This window comes from Chaetura pelagica, unplaced genomic scaffold, assembly GCF_000747805.2.
Source record: "Chaetura pelagica isolate M959 unplaced genomic scaffold, ChaPel_1.0 scaffold40, whole genome shotgun sequence".
Classification (NCBI taxonomy): Eukaryota; Metazoa; Chordata; class Aves; order Apodiformes; family Apodidae; genus Chaetura; species Chaetura pelagica.
In genome coordinates, this window is record NW_009952160.1 from 1720157 (window position 1) to 1740458 (window position 20302).

Here is a 20302-nt window from a genome sequence, read left to right on the forward strand (position 1 = left end):
AAAAGTTAACTAGGAAATGAGGGCAAAGCAGTTAAGAGACTGCTGTAGTGCAATGGAATATATTGGGATGATACTCTACTTATTTGGAGGCCTAATAGCAGTGTGAAGATACAGCATTAGTCTACCTATTGAAGTAGAAGTGAATAGTCTAAATAACCCAAATATAGCTGGGCTCCTAAGGGAGGAAGAAACTGTATAAGCTTAGAGCTATAGACTTCTGTAAATCAACCTGTTGTCCTGAAAACGGGGTCAGTTACCCAGTGTGCAAGAAGCAAATCCACACACAGAGTCAAGATATTTGCCTTAATATCCAGTTCTGTGCAGAAGAGAGAGCAGGGTGGTGTTCCACAAAACAAGCAGTTTCCCAAAACACAAGCAGTACTTTTATACACAAAAATGTGAGAAATAACTTCGTCTGTAACATTTTTCTATCACTAGCACACACAATTGGTCAACTAATTCCTCACTTCCATTTAAAGTGGCAATGTTCAAGAATTTCTCTATGCATGAACAAAAAGTGGGGGGGCCTGTTGTTAGTAGGGGTCCTTCTAGCCTGTGGGTGTGAATTTTAGTATGCTAATGGATCATTAATATGGTGATTTCAATTACTCAAAGTGTTTGTCCCCAGTGCTCAAGGCTGTAAACAAGATAAACTGTGGGGAGTGCTTCTTTCCTTCCATCCCTTTCATCTGTCTTGCAGGTGTCCTGCAGGCCTGTCTCAATGACAGGCTATGGACTACTTGGAGAGTGTTTTCTTTGATTTGAATCTGGTTTTGTCTAATTCTTACAGTTTCACTGTTATCTAGGCCCAGTTTTTATTTTGCATGTCCCTTATGCTCACTTTCATGTGATTTTTCCAAAATGTGATTTTTTTCCCCAAAATTTTACTTATTTCAACTAACAACTAACAACAAACCTGCATTATCTCAGTTGGTAGGGGTCCATCAATAATTATTATAGAAGGCACAAATTCCTGTCCCTCATCACCAGCAGAATCAATTCTGGCAAACAAAATATTTAGATCTTATATCTGTTTTTCTCCTTAAATAGCTTTTGAATCTAACTCCTACCATTAAGGGAATTGTTTTCTCTTAGTATTTCATTCTAAAGATAATTTATCCCTTCAGGATGCTTTTTCGTTATATATTTGCCACACTCTGGCAGCTGTAGCAGGAACAGCTCTTGTCAAGTTGTAGGATTAATTCTTTCTACTGAAGTCAACCCTAATTGGACTCCAAAGAGAAGACAATCTGGACCAATTTTTTCCTTATGTGAGTTACAGACCAGGGAAAATTCAGTATCCTGGTAACACATACTTATATTTTGTCTATTACTGCTGAAATGACATCTAAAATCTTTTTTTCAGAAGCCCTTCCAGGCTGCTGAAGTGTCTCCAAAACATATGCCAGATGGCCATATTCTCAAGAGGATTTCCCCAAACATGCCTACCTCAGGGAGGCAGGACCCTTATGCCCTGCGCTTCACAGTCAAAGAGAATTTGGTCAAGTGGATCTAAATATCAATATCTGTCTCTAAAGGGAGTAATACTCTTGAATAATGTACTGAATGTCTTAATCATGCCCCATAGATGTGAGTGAAAAAATGAATGCCTTACAAATAACTGAAGAAGCTGCAGGTTTGTTAGTAATGTTTCTGGATAGAAAAATCTTAAAATGCATATTTAGAAATAGCTGACAGTTGATAATAGAAATGTATTTATGTTTCTGTTCAAGAACTAACTGCCCTTTTTTTTTTTTTTAAATTTAAATATAAAATCATGGCATTCGTAAAGTGTGAATTATGTCATTTGAGAAATAGAGAAATGGGTTACACTGAGCTTAGTGTAATATGAGATTGTAAGTTAAGTGGCCTGGTTTGAGCCAGGATGAAGCCAATTTTTCTTTTTACTGATATTTTTTTTTCCTTCAGTAAGCTTTCTTGTAACTAGCAACAGTGTGTTCTGCTAGGCTGATAAGACAGTGGAATGTTTTTCTAACTACTGAGGCTTCAAGGCCGCACCTTCACTCTGCTGGCTCAGACACTATGGGGACATCTGTGACCCCCCCGTAGGAGGCTGAGTTAGACAGAGAGCAAAATTGGCCAGAGAGATTCCATTCCATATATCTACGTAAGCTCAGAGGAAGGTCAGAGATCACAGAAGACAGCTTCCTTCCTTCTTCTACTTCCCTTCTCTTCCGTCCATGGCCGGCGTCCGGGGAGGACTCTGTTCATCCATCACCGTCGACCCTTAGGCTCGAGCTCGACCCTCATCACTCTGTGCTTTCTCCAGCAGCAGCTCTGGGATTCCTCGGGACTCTTCCCAGCTCAGGGAAGTGCTGTGGGAGTTGCTGGGGTGGGGGGAGGCGAGAGGCTTTTGCCCATACCTGAATATATCTGTATATAATTGTATATATTTTCTTGTATCATTCATTAGTGTTTAATTAAAGCTGTGTAGTTTAGTTTTCAATCCAGCCAAGTCTCTCTCTTTTTCTCTCTCTCCTTCCCTACCTGGGTGGGGGGGGGAGGGAATTGAGAGCATTGTTGTGGGACCTGAGTCAAACGGTGACAGACAGAATTATTCAGCAACTGGCTCAGGAAACCATGTGTACAAATGTCTACCCTTCAGTCTTCCCACAGAGTAATGCAAGTTCCCACATCATATTTGCAATGTACTATTCAGGTTTTTTTTCAAGGTCATATTTCATAGTATCATAGGCTAAACATATGAGGTCAGTAAATATGCAAACTGTGGAGCAAAACAATGGGATATTTAATTCCCATAAATCTGCATGTCTGCCAGTTAATAGTTCCAAGGACTGAGCATGAAGTCTTCAGTGTAAAAGAAACAACAATTTGTAATCCTCTACTACTCTGAGACAAATCATTAAGTGAGCTGTGGCACACTTCACCTCTCGAGATCTTTCTATATTGGCAGTTTTATTCTTGATCTGGTCATTACACCTCTTACCAGAGGCAAAGCACTGCCAGCTATTTCCTGTTGATGCATTGTGGAATAAGAAAATACAGCAGAAGAGATTTCTTCCCCTAATCCCTGTGGAAATAAGAGGAAGCAGGAAGCACCTTAATCAATCATGTATTTCAGAAGCTTTCTCTTCTTTCCCCCTACTTTTTCATCTTTTAAGAAGTGGGTCTTGTGACATTCAGGATATATGGTGCTTGTCTTGCGCAATCTAAGAGATAAATAGTGTATTCAGACACCTGTGGTGTCTGGTGTTTGGAGACATCCAAGAGATAAGCAGGGTTTAACAAAGAGACATCTTGGCAATCCACTGAACCTGTTTTACTCAAATGATAGCAGCAAGTGCCCCACCCCCAATCCTTGAACCTTTCCCGCTGTTTCTCTTTTATAGTTTCGAGTTAGTTAATGCATCTATTATAAGCCTATGATAAATATAAATTTATAACTCTTACCAGCTAATCTGTACCTAAATAAAAACTTATCTGTGTACCCAACACTGTATTATTTTTGTTTTGTCCTGGTAAATTCACAAAGAACCTTCACGTATCCAACTATCGGGTCATGACAGGTTTGTAACACCCTGACTAACCCTGGCCACAGGGGAGTTTTAAGCACATACGGCAGTTTGAAGTGGTTCCCAGAAGGCGAAAGAATCTTAAAGAAGGATTCTCAGTTAACAAAAAAAGTTCTTATAAACAAGCGGATGTTTTTTCTGTGTGGTGGTGCAGACCTCCCTGTTCACTGAGCCATGCTGCAACATCAACATCAGCCAACATTGTTCTTGCTTTACTTACAAGTGCAGATAGTTTAACATTTTTCTTGTTTTGATAGTGAGTGCAGCAAGCTGATACAACCCAGCGCTTTCTGCTGGAGCAGTGAGCCTAGATTATTGGGTACCTTTTTGACCTAGTGCAAATACAGCAATCTGGGGTGATTAGACATTCCCTAACAGTACCTTAAACTCTAACTTCAGAACATACCTGAGACCCCTCCTGCTTAGAACACACTCTGAAAGTTGCCAAACAGTATGTAACCTGAATTGTTGCTGTCCTGGAAAAGTATTGACCGAAGTTAATAATCTTGGATCCTATCAATACTGATCTTAAGAGGGAGGCTCTTTGGATCTCCTGCATTACATGTGTCTCATAAAGAAAGCTGGTTCATCTGATTAAAAGAGTGAGTAGTTGTCCACTTCTCTTAGGTACAGGGGAAGATCATATTATAGTCTAATCATATTGGTTTGGTACGATTTGACTCCATTGGGTAATCAAGGAGAAAGAGTCTTTCATGGTATTAACTACCAAAATTCAGCATCTTAACAGGCTAGCCTCTATATCTGAGAGGGGAAGCTGGGGGGGAAAGGGGTGTGTGCACTTGTAATTTAGTTAAGAAATGTTAGATTTTTACTTTAAACTCCATATTGATTCTAACTGATTCTTGATTAAATTATTGGAAAATCACATAATATAATTTTGTGATTTGCTATAATTGTGTTAAACAAATTTCAAGTATTTCAAATCACACCAGACCCATCATTATGTTTTAAAGCACTACATTTAAATCGCTACTCTTAAACCCCTCAGTTATAAACAATTGACCGAGTCTGGGACTAGGAGTGGATTAATCCACCCCTAGACTCCTCTCTGAGAAGGAGTTTAGAAAACAAAGGAGCCCATTCTGAACCTTGTGACTCAATGGGAGGGCCTTCCTCATTCTTTTCCCTGATCTCTGTGCAAATCATTTCAGCCTGTTCCTGACAGTCTCCCCTATCCCTGTATCGTTTTTCTTGATCTTCATATAAATCATTTCCATCCACTTCCAACTCCTACAAGCCTCTTCCACATAGTAAGTAATAGAGTGAACCTTGCCATTTAATTCAGTTAATTAGCATATCATTAAGTAACTAAATCTTGCCTGTACTCTGAAGACAGAAAAGTGATAGAGAAGTTTCAAGCTGTAGGAAAGGGCTCTATATCAATTTCATTAAAGGTTTGTACATGATCTCAGCTAATTTATCATGCAGCTGCTTATCCTAGACCTAATAAAATTGTCTGTGAACAACTGAAAGATCACAAGGATGGGAGTTTCCAATTGTACATCTCTGTTTATCTTTCAAATCTACTTTAAGTCCAGTCATTGCAGGAAAAAAAATACAGAAGTTAGAAATGATATTAAAATTGGTGAATTTACAAATGGGCAAACAGTCTTATCTTAAACCAGGTTACCAGGACTTAAATATCTTTAACATAAATTAATTCAAACGCTTCACACATTTCACACATTTTCAGAACTAAAGGACAACAGAACTAAGAGCAGTAAATAACATAGATTTAGAAAGAAAAAAACCAAGTATATATTTTATTTCAAAAGATTTCCAAAATTAAAAAACTCAAAGAATGTAGAATCAGATTGTGTAGATGTTTACATAGATATTCACAAGTTTACCCCTGGCATCCAAAGGACTTCTGTTTCTGTTCCTTTATCTCATTATTCAAATCATTAACTATTTTTAGAGTTTGTTCTTTCCATTTCTGTGCAGCTTTTAGACATACCCCTAACACCTTAGAGATTATACTTTTCACTTTTGTATCTTACAATGATCCTCTGCTTTAGCTTGAACTCTGTCCCATTCACATCAGTTGGTTCTTGACCAATGATCATCAGGTTCATGAGGTATATTATGCCTCTTTAGGTATTCTGTTAAGCCTGTTACTAGTTTTTCAGAACTATCTGCCATCATGTTCTGGACATGATCCTGTGCAACCCTGCTCACTGCTGCAGTTGTCCCATATAGGACAAGATAGAAGACAAGATTATGCACAAAAGAAGATTGATTGTAAATATTAAAAGAGTTTTAAAGATTAAACAAAAAAAGCATAAATTGGATTATATGAGTGTTAAGATATTAGGGTGGAAAAGCAGGGCATCAGGATAATAAGAAAAAAAGGTATCTTAACAATAAAATACAAAAATATCTGAATACTCGATAATTATTACATAAATCTAATTGTCTCAGTGATAGCAACTTACTTATTAATAGGCCTTATACTGGATCTAAAACAATTATTAAAATAACACATATAGCCAATGTAATAATAAAATGACTACAGCTTTTCTATTGTGTTTAAAAGTATCATAAAGTCTTAAAGTTCCAAGACTTAAAAGTCAAAGCTTGTCTTAATATTTAAAGCTAGTTAACTGAAGATATTAATAAGAATTAATGTATAAGGGTTTGATATTTCTTACCCTTTATTTGGCCATGACCAGGTGTCCCTTTCTTTCAGCCTCTTGAGAAGTAACCACTGGAGCAGCGGTCCCTGTTGCAGGGAAGAAGGTGCTGCATACCATCTAGGGAAAATGTACAGGATTAGCAAAGATGGGACCAGGCTTTTAAAGAATCAAGTGATAAGTCATTTAACTACATAGCCATAACTCAAAAATCCTCATTGGAGAATTAAAGGAAAACAGGAAAAAAACAAGAAAGCGTTTCTTTTTCCTCACCAACATGCTCATCTGTTTATCTACCTGTTCTTGTTTTGTCTCCATTTGGCCTCACTGCAGTTAGGTTGAGATCCATGTTCTTCAACACAAGATAGCAATTGTCATCACAGAAGTCAACTAGACTTTCTATTTATACTTTTAAGGTTGTTACCAGTTCAGAGTTTGCTATGTGTACAGCTCTAGGCCACAGGCAGTGAAACTGAGACAGATAGAAATCGAATCACAAAGGGAAACCAACGCAGTCACATTGAGATAGACTATCCTGCTACAGTAGACTTCAGTGAAATTAAATAACATTTCTCATGGTTTCATAGATAAATACAGCTAAATGGGCTCCTATAGCTGCCTCATCATATGCTCTTAAAATCAGCCGGGTGACCACGAAGAGAGGAGTGATAGCTAGTACAATATTAAGGTCATTGGAAAGTGTCATAAATCAGTGTCAAGCAAACATCTTCTCCTAGAAAAATAAACTGACTACATTTAATTGATTTAAAATGACTTTGTTATAGAGAGTGGTATTTAAAAATTACCGCTTGTTATTAGATATGCTGAAGAATTAATAGAGAGAGATTTAAGCTAATATCCATGATGAAGCTTACAGAGTTGGTGCCTCACTATGGAAAATTTAATAATCTTTGGTGTAATAAAGCCATTTTATACAAAATAGGAAACATGAAAATTCAACGTTCGGAGTCAAGGAGTAAACTATCACAAAGAATGATTTTGCAGTGAACAGCAATGGTATGTTTTAATTAAAACCAAAATCCAACTAATCTAGTAAAGTAGTCTCCATGGAATAGTTTTTTCATATAGCAGATCCACATGGCAGAAGATTTGATGAAAAAACAACACTTGGGATGATTTTTAGCATGCAATCTTGATTATCCACATAAAAATGTAGTGTACGCTAAGTGAAAAAGGGCCACTCTCCCTTTCCCTTTAGTTAACCATTTCAGTGACTTTCTTACAGGACTCTATTGACAAAAAAAAGGCCAAGGCTAACTTAATGACATTATAAAAGCAAGAAACTTATACATTACAGTAATGTAATTACATCAAATTAACTTTGGTTTAGAGTTGTGTGATTTTATTTTTTTTCAATTGTATGTAAAATTTAATTTAGACTTCATTATTTTGGAGTGGGGATGGGTAATACAGAAAATCTGAAGTCTACTGGGGTTCAGAATTTACTCCATTTTTCCTTCATATATATGTTAGTCTGGCTGTTAAAGAGGTATCTTAGAAAAGGTGGCTTTCAGGGGTCTAGGACAACTGCCTGCTACCAACTTTCCAGTGCAGTGTGAGCAGCACTGTGAATGGTACAAAAATCAGAACATTGTGTATTGTGTGTTCGGTGTGTGATTTGCTACATCCTGGGAGCCCAAGGACTCCGTATGTGCCAAGGACCAGGTGTGAGTGCTGTTTATACTCTGTCTACACTGGTTTATTCTCAGTTCCCACTGGAAAAGTATTTAAGGGAGGATTTTTCTCATAATAAATTATTCCATTGCTTCTCAACCTGGAGTCCCTGTCTAAACCACCACAGTGGTGTCCTGGTCCTCCTTGTCACCTGGTGCCAGACAGCTCTTCTCCCCACTACCTGGCACTGTACTGGTCCTCCCTGCCATGTGGCACTGAACGACCCTGCAGGGATGCAGCCGTCTGCTTCCTGGCTTCCAGACCAAAACCCTCCTGTTGTTCTCCCCACCCACCTTCTGTCCTGCCTACATGTTAGCTGGCCACATTTATGCTGGCCAAAATTTCTATTTTTGTATTTCACAATTTCTAGGATTGTATGACAAAATAGAAGCCTCTCCCACCAGACAATGCTCAGGTGTCTTCCTTTCCCGCCTCCCACCCCCACTTCCCCTGCCACTCCCCCCATTGCCTGTGTGCCTCCTCCTTCTCTCTTAAATAAATTTGTACTGCAGGCATGGCAAGAATGAGTTAACTGGTGGTCCCACCTCCACTTCCCTTGAGAGACCACCTTTGCCAAGCACTTGGGTCTTTCCATGGTGCCAGCAGAGCACCTACCAATTTTCAAAGGGCTTTGTGCAGCTTGTTATGCAAGGGAGGACTGGCAGTGCAGTGCTGTGCATCAGGGACAGCATGGTGCCACTCTGCGAGAAGAAGTGCCATGATTCTAGGAACCAAGGAGGAGGAGAGCAGAGAGAAGCAATGTAGCAGCTGTGGTGCAACAGTAAGGACTAGCGCAGCACTGTGTGTCACCTGTCAATTTGCACAGAACTGTCCTGGTGGAGAGTCAGCTGTGGAGAAATGTCCAGCAGAGAGTTGACAGAGAGAGAGTTGGCAGCAGTAATTTGTTTGTGCTGGACAGTTTTCAACAGACAGTTGTCCCTTTCTGGGCTACGAGATACACTCATCCTATATCCACACTGGGACCTAACGTACTAACAATAAAAAAAATTGCTTATCACAGGTCAATGTACAATGTACAAAGCTGATATAAAACACACAGCAGTATTTCAGCATTGTACTGAGATGTGACTTGTTTAGCTTTTGTGCGGCTCAGCATGGTGTCCTATAGGGACTCTGAAATCCAGCAGCAGGTTTCTTTCATTCATGGCTAATCAACTGACTTTGAGCATACCTTTAGGAAACCCTTCATATAAGAATACTCATGAATATACCTTCCCCCCCCCCCGAGAATTACAATCTACATTTACGAAGTTATCTTAACATGAAAGATTTGAGTATGTATCATCCAGAAATTTTAAAAAAATATTTTCCTAAACCCATGAAAGAAGACACCTGGAATGTTATTAGCTGTGTGCACAGACACAAAAGATTAGCCTTGACTGGAGTACAGGCCTGGTTCTGAGAGAAAAGTTCGTCTTCATTCAGGATAAAACACCTAGATACATGCTTCAGACTTACCTAGAATCATAGACTCATGGAACTGTTTTGGTTACAAAAGAGTCTTAAGATCATTGAGTCAAACTGTTAACCAAATACGGCAAAGTCCACACCATGACCCTAAGCACCAAGTCTATACATCATCTAAACCTGCAGGGATTGTGACTCAAACACTTCCTGAAGCAGCATCTTCCAGTGCTTGATAACCTTTCCAGTAAATATTTTTTTCCTAATACCTAATCTAAACCACCCCTGGTACAAGTTAAGGTTGCTCCCTCTCATCCTATCATGTGTTACTTGACAAAAGAGACCAACACTCACCTAACTACAACCTACTTTTAAGGTCGCTGTAGAGGGCAGTAGGGTCTCCCCTAAGCCTCCTCTTCTCCAGACCTAAAAAACCACAATTCTGTCAGAAACTCCTCATAAGACTTGTTCTCCATACCCTTCACCAGCTTTGTAGCCCTTCTTTGAATGCACCCCAGAAACTCAGTGTCCTTCTTGTTGTGAGGGACACAGAACTGAACACATTGAGTGCATTGCATAAGCACTCAGACTGACTACCTTCAAATGCAAGAATTAATAAATGAATTATACTTTATCTTTTTCAAGAAACATTACCTTTCTTATAAACTTTGGTAAAGTTTTCATCACATAAATAATTAGGTAAATTATTTATATTAGTGGACTGTATTTATACTTACATGATCCTGTTTCTTACTGACTTTTGGTGAAATACTGCTCTATGTAAAGACTGCAAAAGAAGAGGTGTCTTGCTTAGGTTTTTTTAGGAGGGAGTTAATGTTAAGTTTTGGGAATTTTTTTTTGTGAAAGTTAAATGGAAGCATGCATTTCACAGAACCATAGAATCTTAGGGATTGGAAGGGACCTCGAAAGATCATCTAGTCCAGCCTCCTTGCCAGAGCAGGATCACCTAGAGCACATCACACAGGAACGTGTCCAGGCGGGTTTTGAATGTCTCCAGCAAAGGAGACTCCACAGCCTCTCTGGGGACCCTGTTCCAGTGCTCTGTCACTCTCACAGTAAAGGTTGTAAAAGTGTGCTACTTGACTATTTACAAGACCATAAGGATCATGACTTTCATCTATTCTCATCTGTTTTGCCTGAGAGTGTTCATCTCTCAAGTTGTTTCTAAAGACCCAGGTAGGACTGCAGTATATTTACACTAAAAATCCATAGATAACTGGAATTATTTTATAGCAGAACTTTTGGAGAAAGAACCACTGAAAAAATAAAATCTGCCAGATTTCATAGGTGAAAAAATGGGACAGGGTAATATTACCTATGCTAAAGGCCTGTAGTTAACAGCATGATTCTGAGAGCTGGCGAAGCAAAAATAAGTAAAATAATCGCAAATCCAAGAAGGTACAGGGATGAAAAACTTCTAGCTTAAAAATTCAATTATTACTTAGTGTTCTTAAAATGAGAGTTATAAAAGTTCTAAAATCTCCCCATTTTATTTTTGAAAGAATTTCCTATATGTCAAACTACAGCTCCTAAAATGTCAGTTCATAAAGATCTCAACAAGAATTAATGCTTAAACTAGATTATTAACACTTCCAGAATGCTATGACCATGAAGAAGCATTAAATTTTTCTGAACTCTTTGTACCAGTAAGAAAGGCAGATGGCAACAAATTTTAGAACCATGGATAGAACTATGTCTATCATTGCCTTTTGTTTCCACTACTCCCTTATTCCATGCTAGGCTGTCAAGTGGCCAAAACCTACAGTTTTTTGTTTTGTTTTTGACTGTGTGTTTGTTTTTTGTTTGTTTTTTTTAAGTTTTCCTCTATTTTTATTAACTTTTAAAACATAGTGTCTAAAAATTTGCTAAGAAGAAAGTGTCAAGGCAAGATGAAAGAAATTGTGAATGATCTCCCAAGATAACTATATTTTCACAAATGGGCCTCAAAAAACCTTATTACACTATAAAAAAAAGGGCTTTCACAATGGGAGGAAACATTCTCTTTAAAGGTTGGTTTACACTACACAGCACCCAAGAAATAAATGAAAGACATATTTTTTGTCAATGGCTTTGAGTATTTACGATTTCTACTGATGCTGATTATTACTGAAATCCCCATGCTGCAACCCTGAGTTACCAATATATTCCTTTAGCTGATAAAAAAAGGAGAGTCTTTGCCTAGGCTTTACTACCACTCTGGCTTTAAATACCACAGAACTATTTATCTCATCAGATGCTAGTTTACTGGCAACAATGTCTGTCTTTCTGACACAGCACTATGTCAGCAAGAACATTAAGTGAAAATGAAGCAGATCTGGTTTTCATGCTAGACAGTGTACAGCAGAAAGGCTGCAGTGGCATAAATGCAGCTGATAAATAGATCTGGAAATGATGCTTGCTCCCAAGTTCAATAACACAGTTATTGAAATTCAGATGAGAAAGCAGTAGTCTTTGCCTGACGGGTTCCTAATGCTTTAAATCTGTCCTACTGAATTCACTGAAATAATCTGATGATACCCTAGAATGCATCTATAAATGTTTTGTCTATATGTGAGACACAGGAAGTAGTTGGGCAATATGACTGTAAAACTGAACACAAAAAAGACAGTGAAATTCTAAATTTTTCAGAAGTACATTATCTAAATGAAATGACAAACGTAGCAGGTTTGAAGTGCATCAGATTCATTTTATCTTGGGTGACTGGTAAAAAATAAATTTTATATGTGATCTTTGCAGACTATGCTTGAATAGAAGAATAGGCATCATGTACTAGATAAGATCTTATCTCATCTTATGGTAATATAGCTTTTAGAAGACACAGTTTCCAGGCACTGAAAATCCTTCAAGAAAAAATGGTAGAATAATCTGGAGAAGAAAAGAGAGGGAGTGGACAATGTATTTCTGCTTTGTCTGCCACGCTCTTAGCAGGTTACAGCAATTTTTCCTCCTGTGCTTGAAATATATTTCATACAGATAATTTATGTCACAATCGATAACATGTACATATTTTCAATGTATATATATCTACATAAACAAATATAATCCTTTCCCCTCCATCTATAATAACTGTTCCTGAATAAGATTATTTGGAGGTTTTTAATGAAATATAATAAATATAAGAACACAAAAAAAATATATAAAAAATTATGTTCAGTGACTTCATTGAAACCACAAGCCTCCTTTCCTTCTTTTGCCCAGCAGGTACTTTGTGTTTTCCAAGTGGAGACTTTCCCCCCATCTTTTTCTAACCCACAATGTGTTTTGGGGTTAAGCTTTTTTGTCAAAGACTTTGATCCAAATTAATCAGCTCTGTCATGTGAATGGACAAATCTCTTAATACCAATAATAAAACCGAAGTCAATAAATCTTTCAACCTAGAATGCTACTCATATATGATTACTAATACTCTTTCTTTATACCTTGATGTTAGAACTAATACTATTTTTTTTTAATAGAGAGCTTTTGATTATACTTGAGTTTTATAAGAAATTACACATTAAATACTAAGGTGATTAAGATATTTAAGAGCTCTGTAGAATTTATTTTTCAGCAAAAAAATAGACTTATTTTATGACATATCATTAAATAATAAAGAATGATCACAGTTATGAATAATTCATCTGATACTAAAGATTCAATGTTCCAGTCCTCATTCTGCTTAAGACAATTCTGTATTTCTGGATGACTTAGTCATACTGTATATGATCCCATAGAAGAGACATAATGAATTCTTCATTGCAGACAGGGGATGCAGAGACATTTCTCCCTTTTAGTGAAAATATATCTTGTCCCCTCACAGACTTTGTACAATCAAAGGATGGTTTGGTTTGGAAGGGACCTTAAAGGTCATCTAGTTATAATCCCCCCTGCAATAGGCATCCATAACCTCCCTGGGCAACCTGTTTCAATGTCTCACCACTCTCACAGTCACGAATTTCTTCTTAATGTCCAATCTAAATAGCCAAAAAAAACTCTTCCAGTTTAAAATAATTTAAAAATTGGGAGGAAAAGGACAACCAAGGACAATGTAGGCCCTTTCCTGAAGGAGGAACAAACTATGCAGGATGTCGAGAAGGCTGAGGTTCTCATTGACTTCTTTGCATTAGTCTTCCCTGGCAAATGCTCCAGCCTCATTGCAAAGGCCAGAGCAGGTGAAAGCAGGGACTGGAAGAATTAAGTACTCCTCACTGTAGGAGAAGAACAGGTTCATGACCATCTAAAGAATCTGAGGTACACAAGTCTATGGGACCTAATGGGGTCCACCCACAGGGTCCTGAAGAAGCTGGCAGATTTAGTTGCTAAGTCCATCAAGTTTGAGAGGTTATGGCCGTCAGGTGAGGCTTCCACTGATTGGAAAAAAGGTAACATTGCCACTATTTTGAAAAAGGGGAAAAAGGACAACCAAGGGAACTACAGGCCAGTTAGTCTCACCTCTGTGCCCAGCAAAATCATGGAGCAGATCCTCCTGGAAACTCTGGTAAGGTACCTAGAAATAAGGAGGTGGCTGGTGAGAGCCAAAATGGTTCACCTAGGACAAATCATACCTAATCAATTTGGTGGACCTCTATGACAAAGTTACAGAGATGGTAGCAGCAGAGTAATTGACATCATCTACCTGGCTTTGTGCAAGGCATTTGACACTGTCCTACATGACATCCTGGTTTCCAAACTGACAAGACATGGATTTGGCAAACAGACCACTTGGTGGATAAGTATTTGGCTGGATGCCCACACCCAGAGAGTTGTGGTCTACAGTTCAGTGTCCACAAGTGGTGCTCTTCTGAGGTGGGACCAGTGCTGTTCAACATCTTTGCTAGTGATATGGACAAAGGGATTAACAGTGTCCTCAGCAAGTTTGTTGACGATACAAAGCTATGTGGAGTAGTTGCCACACTAGAGGGAAAGAACACCATGTAGAGGGACCTTGAAAGACTTGAGAGGTGGGCCAGTGCCAACCTCATGGAGTTCAACAAGGCCAAGAGGCCTTTCACCTGGGTTGGTGCAACTCCAGGCACAAATACAGGCTGGATGGATAGAGAGCAGCCCTGAGGAGAAGGACCTGGGGGTGGCTGTAGATGAGAAGCATGACATGAGCCGCCAGTGTGTGATTGCAGCCCAGAAGGCCAATGATACTCTTGACTACATCAAAAGATGTATGGCCAGCAGGGCATGGGAGTCGATTCTTCCTCTTTGCTCTTGTGAGACTGCACCTGGAGTACTGTGTACAGCTCTGAAGCCTTCAACACAGGAATGACATGGACCTGTTGGAGAGAGTCCAGAGGAAGGTCATGAAGATGATCTGAGGGCTGGATCACCTCTGCTATGAAGACAGGCTGAGAGACTTGGGGCTGTTCAGCCTGGATAAGAGAAGACTCTGGGAAGACCTTGTATCAGCCTTCCAGTGTTTGAAGGGGGCCTACAGGACAGCTGGGGAGGGCTTTTTCACCAGAGAGGGTAGTGCTAGGACAAGTTGTAATGGGTTTAAACTGAAAGAGGACAGATTAGTTAGACATCAGGAAGAAATTCTTCACCATGAGGGTAATAAGGTACTGGAATAAGTTTCCCACGAAGGTTGTGGAAGCCTGGAAGACCCTGGAGGTGTTCAAGGCCAGGCTGGATGGAGCTTTGTGCAGCCTGGTCTAGTGGGAGGTGTCCCTGCTCATAGAAGGGAGGTGGAACCTGATGATCTTTAAGGTTCCTTCCAACCTTAACTAGTCTATGATTCTATGATTCCATGAATTTGTGAATCTAGCTTGTCCCCTCACTATAGGTCCTTGCAAAAAGTCCCTCTGCAGCTTTCTTGTAAGCCCTCTTCATGTACTCAAAAGGCCTCTATTCCCATTTGAATTCACAAATAAACTCATAACTAATACAACATATTCTCTCAGTAAGTAGATTTTCCTTTTTTCTCCTTTTTTTTTTTTTTTTTGTAAAATAATTAGTTTTGCTCAATCTAATATTAACTCATTTTTTCCTTTGGTTGTGCTAATTTTTTGAGTGTGCTGCTTTTGCCAAATAGTATATACTCATCTAGGAGAAGATAATTACTGCTGTTTGGATGAGGAAGAAGCAGCTTTACAGAGATAAGCACTTTTTGATTGTTGAGCAGTGTGCAGGAGAGTATCTTACTTACTGATTACTGCTAGAATTTACTTTGGAGTAAATTTACCCTGTACTTCTAGAGGTCTGATTTTAAGATTTATGGAGAAGCATTGAAAATAATTTTATAGCCAGCTTGAGTTCTTGAATTTGTCTTGTCTATCTCTGGCATCTATTGTGTGGATAAGCACTTTTCCTAAACTCAAAGCTGCTATAAGGTCTCCCCACAGCCTCTCTTCTCCAGTCTAAACAGCCCCAACTCTTTCAGCCTATCTTCATAGCAAAGGTGCTCCAGCCTTGCTTCCACTTAGACACTGAACCATTGACTGCAACCCTCTGGGTGCAACCACCTAGCCAATTACTTGTCCACCAAGTGGGCCATCTGTCAAATCCATGTCTTGTCAGTTTGGAGACCAAAATGTCTGTTCACCGTGCTCTTGGTCACTTGATCGTGCTTAGTGGGGCTGCTTTCATGATAGTGGGCTCCGCACATACCTCCTCTGCAGCCCTCAAACGAGCTGCACTTTCCCATCACTGTCTGGGCATGTTCCAAGCTCCAGAAAGCTTAAAAAAAAAGTATCTTTTTGCTGATATTTCTATTCTGACGTGGATGTATCTGCAGTGGAGCTATTGGTCTCTGTGTGTGCCTGTTGCTAACTGTCACAGTTCATTTAAATCTGCCGCCTTCAGCACTGGCTCCGCTCATGTCTCCCCCACAGTCCTCTGACAAGCTTCCTGCATGGAATACAAACAACAGGATATCTTTTTGACCAATGTGCTTATGAAAGTTGCCCTTAAGACCTCTGAAGACTAGCATTTCCTTTTATTCACATAAGCAGCTCAGTGAAAATGAAGTGTATTGCCCCATGCTGTCCGCATATAGGTCTCAACCCTGACATGCCATACCTGCAAGTATGGCTCACTTAACCCCTAAGAAAAGAACCTTAGCAAAAGAATTACTCATCCTAATTACTTCTAGTTGATATAAACCTCAGCTGAATTTGACCTAGTGACCTGCAGTGAAAGGCTAAGCATAATTTTGCTTCCCATCCTTTACCTCAGCTGCTACTAATGTTTCTTTGACCCCATAGGATTTTTTTTTATGAGTATGGAAAGTTTATGGGTGCTAGAGCCAAAGTAAGACCATATTTCTGCAAGTAATGTGTAACAGGTGGTGCTCATGTTCTTGAAGCAAGAAATATTAACATGAATATGTATTTCTATCACTTGGATGAAGAATAACATTCAGCATATCTAAAGTACTCATTTCTGCCTAGGGGTCACTCCTGCAAGTCAATGGCACATGTCTGGTTTGCAGCTTTCTTCTAAAATGATAAGATATTTAACCTTCATGTTTTTTTTCTGTTCTAAAATGAAAGCTACATTCTTCTTCCACTTATTTATCTTTAAAGAATATCCTAAATTTCTCAGAGTTCCTCTGTTGGCTTCACATTATGCAATCAACTTGTGCTGTCCTTTTACGCAAGTGATACCTCACAGTGTCCTTGGGAATACCACAGTTACATACTTACTGTAGAGTCACAGACAAAATATATACTAAAGGGGAAAATGCCTGCAACTAAGGATAGGTGAGATTTCTGTATATGTTTCAGAATCAGAATCTGAGCTATCATGGGCTCCTTTGGAGCTTTAAAAAGTAAAACAACACAACTTTCAGGTTTTGCTTACAGTTCGGAGTGCTATCTTACAATTATAGCACCCAGACATAGCTGAATAATTAGAGGTACAACACTCTATTGATAATTATGTTTGTTAAACCTCTGCCCACAGAAACATCATGTGCTATGGATTATGTATTCACACTTACTGAAAGACTTGAGTGAAACCAGGTGGTACTTTGAAAGTTTGGTCATCTCTAAAGTAAACAAGAGTGCTGGTGGAGGGTTGTTTTCCTAAAGCTGATTATACACGTAACATGTTAAGGCTTTCAAACAGATGACAAAATGAGCAAGATCCTTATTTTGTTTTTTTCATTGTAAGTAGTGCTTTGCAAAATGCAATTTGGTACAATTTTAATTTTCCAGCTTCCAAAGAAAAGTTTCATAAGAAGTTTCAACTGCAGCTGCAATTAGCAGGATGGGGACTACTTTTATTTTTCTCCATTTTTCTTCAGTTAACAAATTAAAGATTTTGGTTTGTCAGCATTTCCAGGTACATTTTCTTCTGAACTTAGGTTTCCACATTCATTCACAAGAAATCAATTTAATTTCTTCTCAGCCTGGGTGAAGTTTTAAATTCCACTGCTTCTTTCATCTGGGATTTTTTCCTGCAGTATAATACTAACCTGCCATTGAAACGAACAACTTAATCACTACTCAATCATTCTTCATGTGTTTGCAAGGGTCCACAACTTCTGAGACTGATATTTTGCTGTACTACAGGCAGCTACTTAGAAGAGAGCAGCATTGCATAACCTCTCTCTCAAAGTAACCACATTGCCCAAAATTCAACCAGATGCTTTTGCAAAGAAAAAGTATTTTATTAAGTTTGTCAATTCTAATTTTGTTTTGATTTTGGAAGCCTTTACATTATTATTTCATAAAATCTCATAGATAAGAGACAGCTCAGCTTGTTCTAAAAACTGCCTCATGTTGCATTTCAACCTGTGGTACCAACAACCACACTATTTTTCATTCCAGTGGCAGAACCCCATATTTCATGTCTTTTCAGCTAACCAGTGAAGCTCAAAAATATCTCTGTAAAAAGTAACTTCACATACTGCTCAGATAGATTCTGTATGTGTCAATAAAGTGGTGTCCTTAACACAACTTAACTAGAATCATAATGAGAAAGAGTTTCAGGAAGCGGCAAGAGGGAACCTGTGAGTGAGAACCTGTTTAACAGATTTATCAGGCCCTGGAGAGAATGAGAGAGTGAAGTGTTTGTCCTCTGCCCTTCCCCTTCAGAATTCCCTAATTATATAGCCTGTGATTTCAGCCCCTGGAGAGAATGATGGAGTGAAGTTCCAGGCCCTCTCCCCCATCAGCCCCCCCAGCCCCCCCTTTCAGAATTTGCTAACTATACAGCCTGTTTCTGTAGCAATTAAAGGCACAGACCCAGGTGAATTTTGGAAGAAATTGTATGAGCAAGCTAAAGAGGCAGGGGAAGCGGAACTGGCCGGTGACATTTTGACTTGCCCTGTTACTCCTGGTAATGGGGAGGAACCAGATAACTGGGATCCGTTTCACTGGAGTGTTATACGTGATTTAAGAACTACAGTTATGCAACATGGATTTACCTCGCCGTATGATCAATCATTATTTCGAATGATTTTTTCTAATGAACTAACTCCCTTTTACTGTTGTTAACAGCTCAGATTTGCTTCACAGCAACGCAGTTACTTTCATTTGAAGCGCAATGGCGCCGACTAGTGAATGAAACAGCTCTGGCCAATTTTAATTGTTCTCAAGACGATCCACGCTTTGGGGCCGGGCCGGTGTAGCTGATGGGTGATTCTCCTTTAAATACCCTTCAACTGCAAGCCCGCCTGCATTCATCTATTTTACAACATGGAAAAGATGTGGCTCTCTTGGCTATTCAACACGTCCCTGGTACAGGGACTCCTCAACAGCCATGGACCTCTATAAAACATAGGATGGATGAATCTTATGTAAGCTTTATTGACAGACTCAGAGATGCAATTGAAAAGCAGATGATCAGTGTTCCAGCTCAAGAGGCCTTGTTGCTGCTGCTGGCTAAAGATAATGCTAATGCAGATCGCAAACAAGTACTGTTACCATTACGGAATCCAAATCTGGTGGACATGATAGAAGCTTGTAGTAAATAAAGTTGGTACCACAGCACATCAAATGTCAGAATGGGCAAAAACGTTTTGCTGCTGCAGTAAGAGTAATGAAAAACTGTTTTCATTGTGGGCAACCAGGTCACTTAAAAAAGCTAGGTACATTTGCAGCTGGAGAAAATGGTAAATTAATGCCAAATTGTCCTTGTACACGGTGTGGGAAAGCAGGGCATTTTGCTAAACTGTGTCAATCTAAGTTTAACAAGCAGGGCCAAGTTCTCCCACCTAGACAACCTCCAGGAAAGGGAAGCGAAGTGCACTAGGGATGCATGTGCAGACACGAATACATCCACGCTGCCCTTTCCAAGTCTATGTGGTCAACTACGACCCCAGACAAAGGGAGTGCCAGAATGGATGTCACCACAGCTACACCCACTGTTTTGATTGCTACACCCACTGTTGACGAGTTGACAACTGTAATGCCTGGTGTAACTGGTGCTCTGAGGAAATATGGGCTGCAAATAGCAGCAGAAAAGGTGCAGCAACAGGTGCCATAGAAATATCTCAGCTTGAAAATATTAGATCAAATTGTGCAGGCACAAACTGTAGCCATCCAGCAGTCAATACGAACTTTGAATAACTTGCAGAAATTGTTGGGAGATATCAATTGGCTAAGGCCTTTGTTGGGGCTATCTAACACCTTGCTAGCTCCATTATTTGAACTGTTAAAAGGAGATACTGACATATTATCTCCTTGGAGCCTCACACCAGAAGCTGAAACAGCACAGAGGCAAGTGGGAATTACCATTTCAGAAAAGAAGGTGTGGAGAGTCATTGCTGCTATTCCTCTTAGTTTGTATGTATTGTTGTCTCATGATCATCCGGTTGGGCTTATTGCTCAATGGCATGAAGAGTGGTCAGATCCATTACACTTTTTGGAGTCGGTTTTTTTACCATATCAGAGAAAGAGAACTGTAACCACTGAGACTGAATTAATTGAGCAGGTAATTTGTAAGACCAGGCAATGCTGTGTCCAACTGTCTGGATGAGATCCTGCAATTCTCACTTTCCCTCTCACTTCTGAATATTTG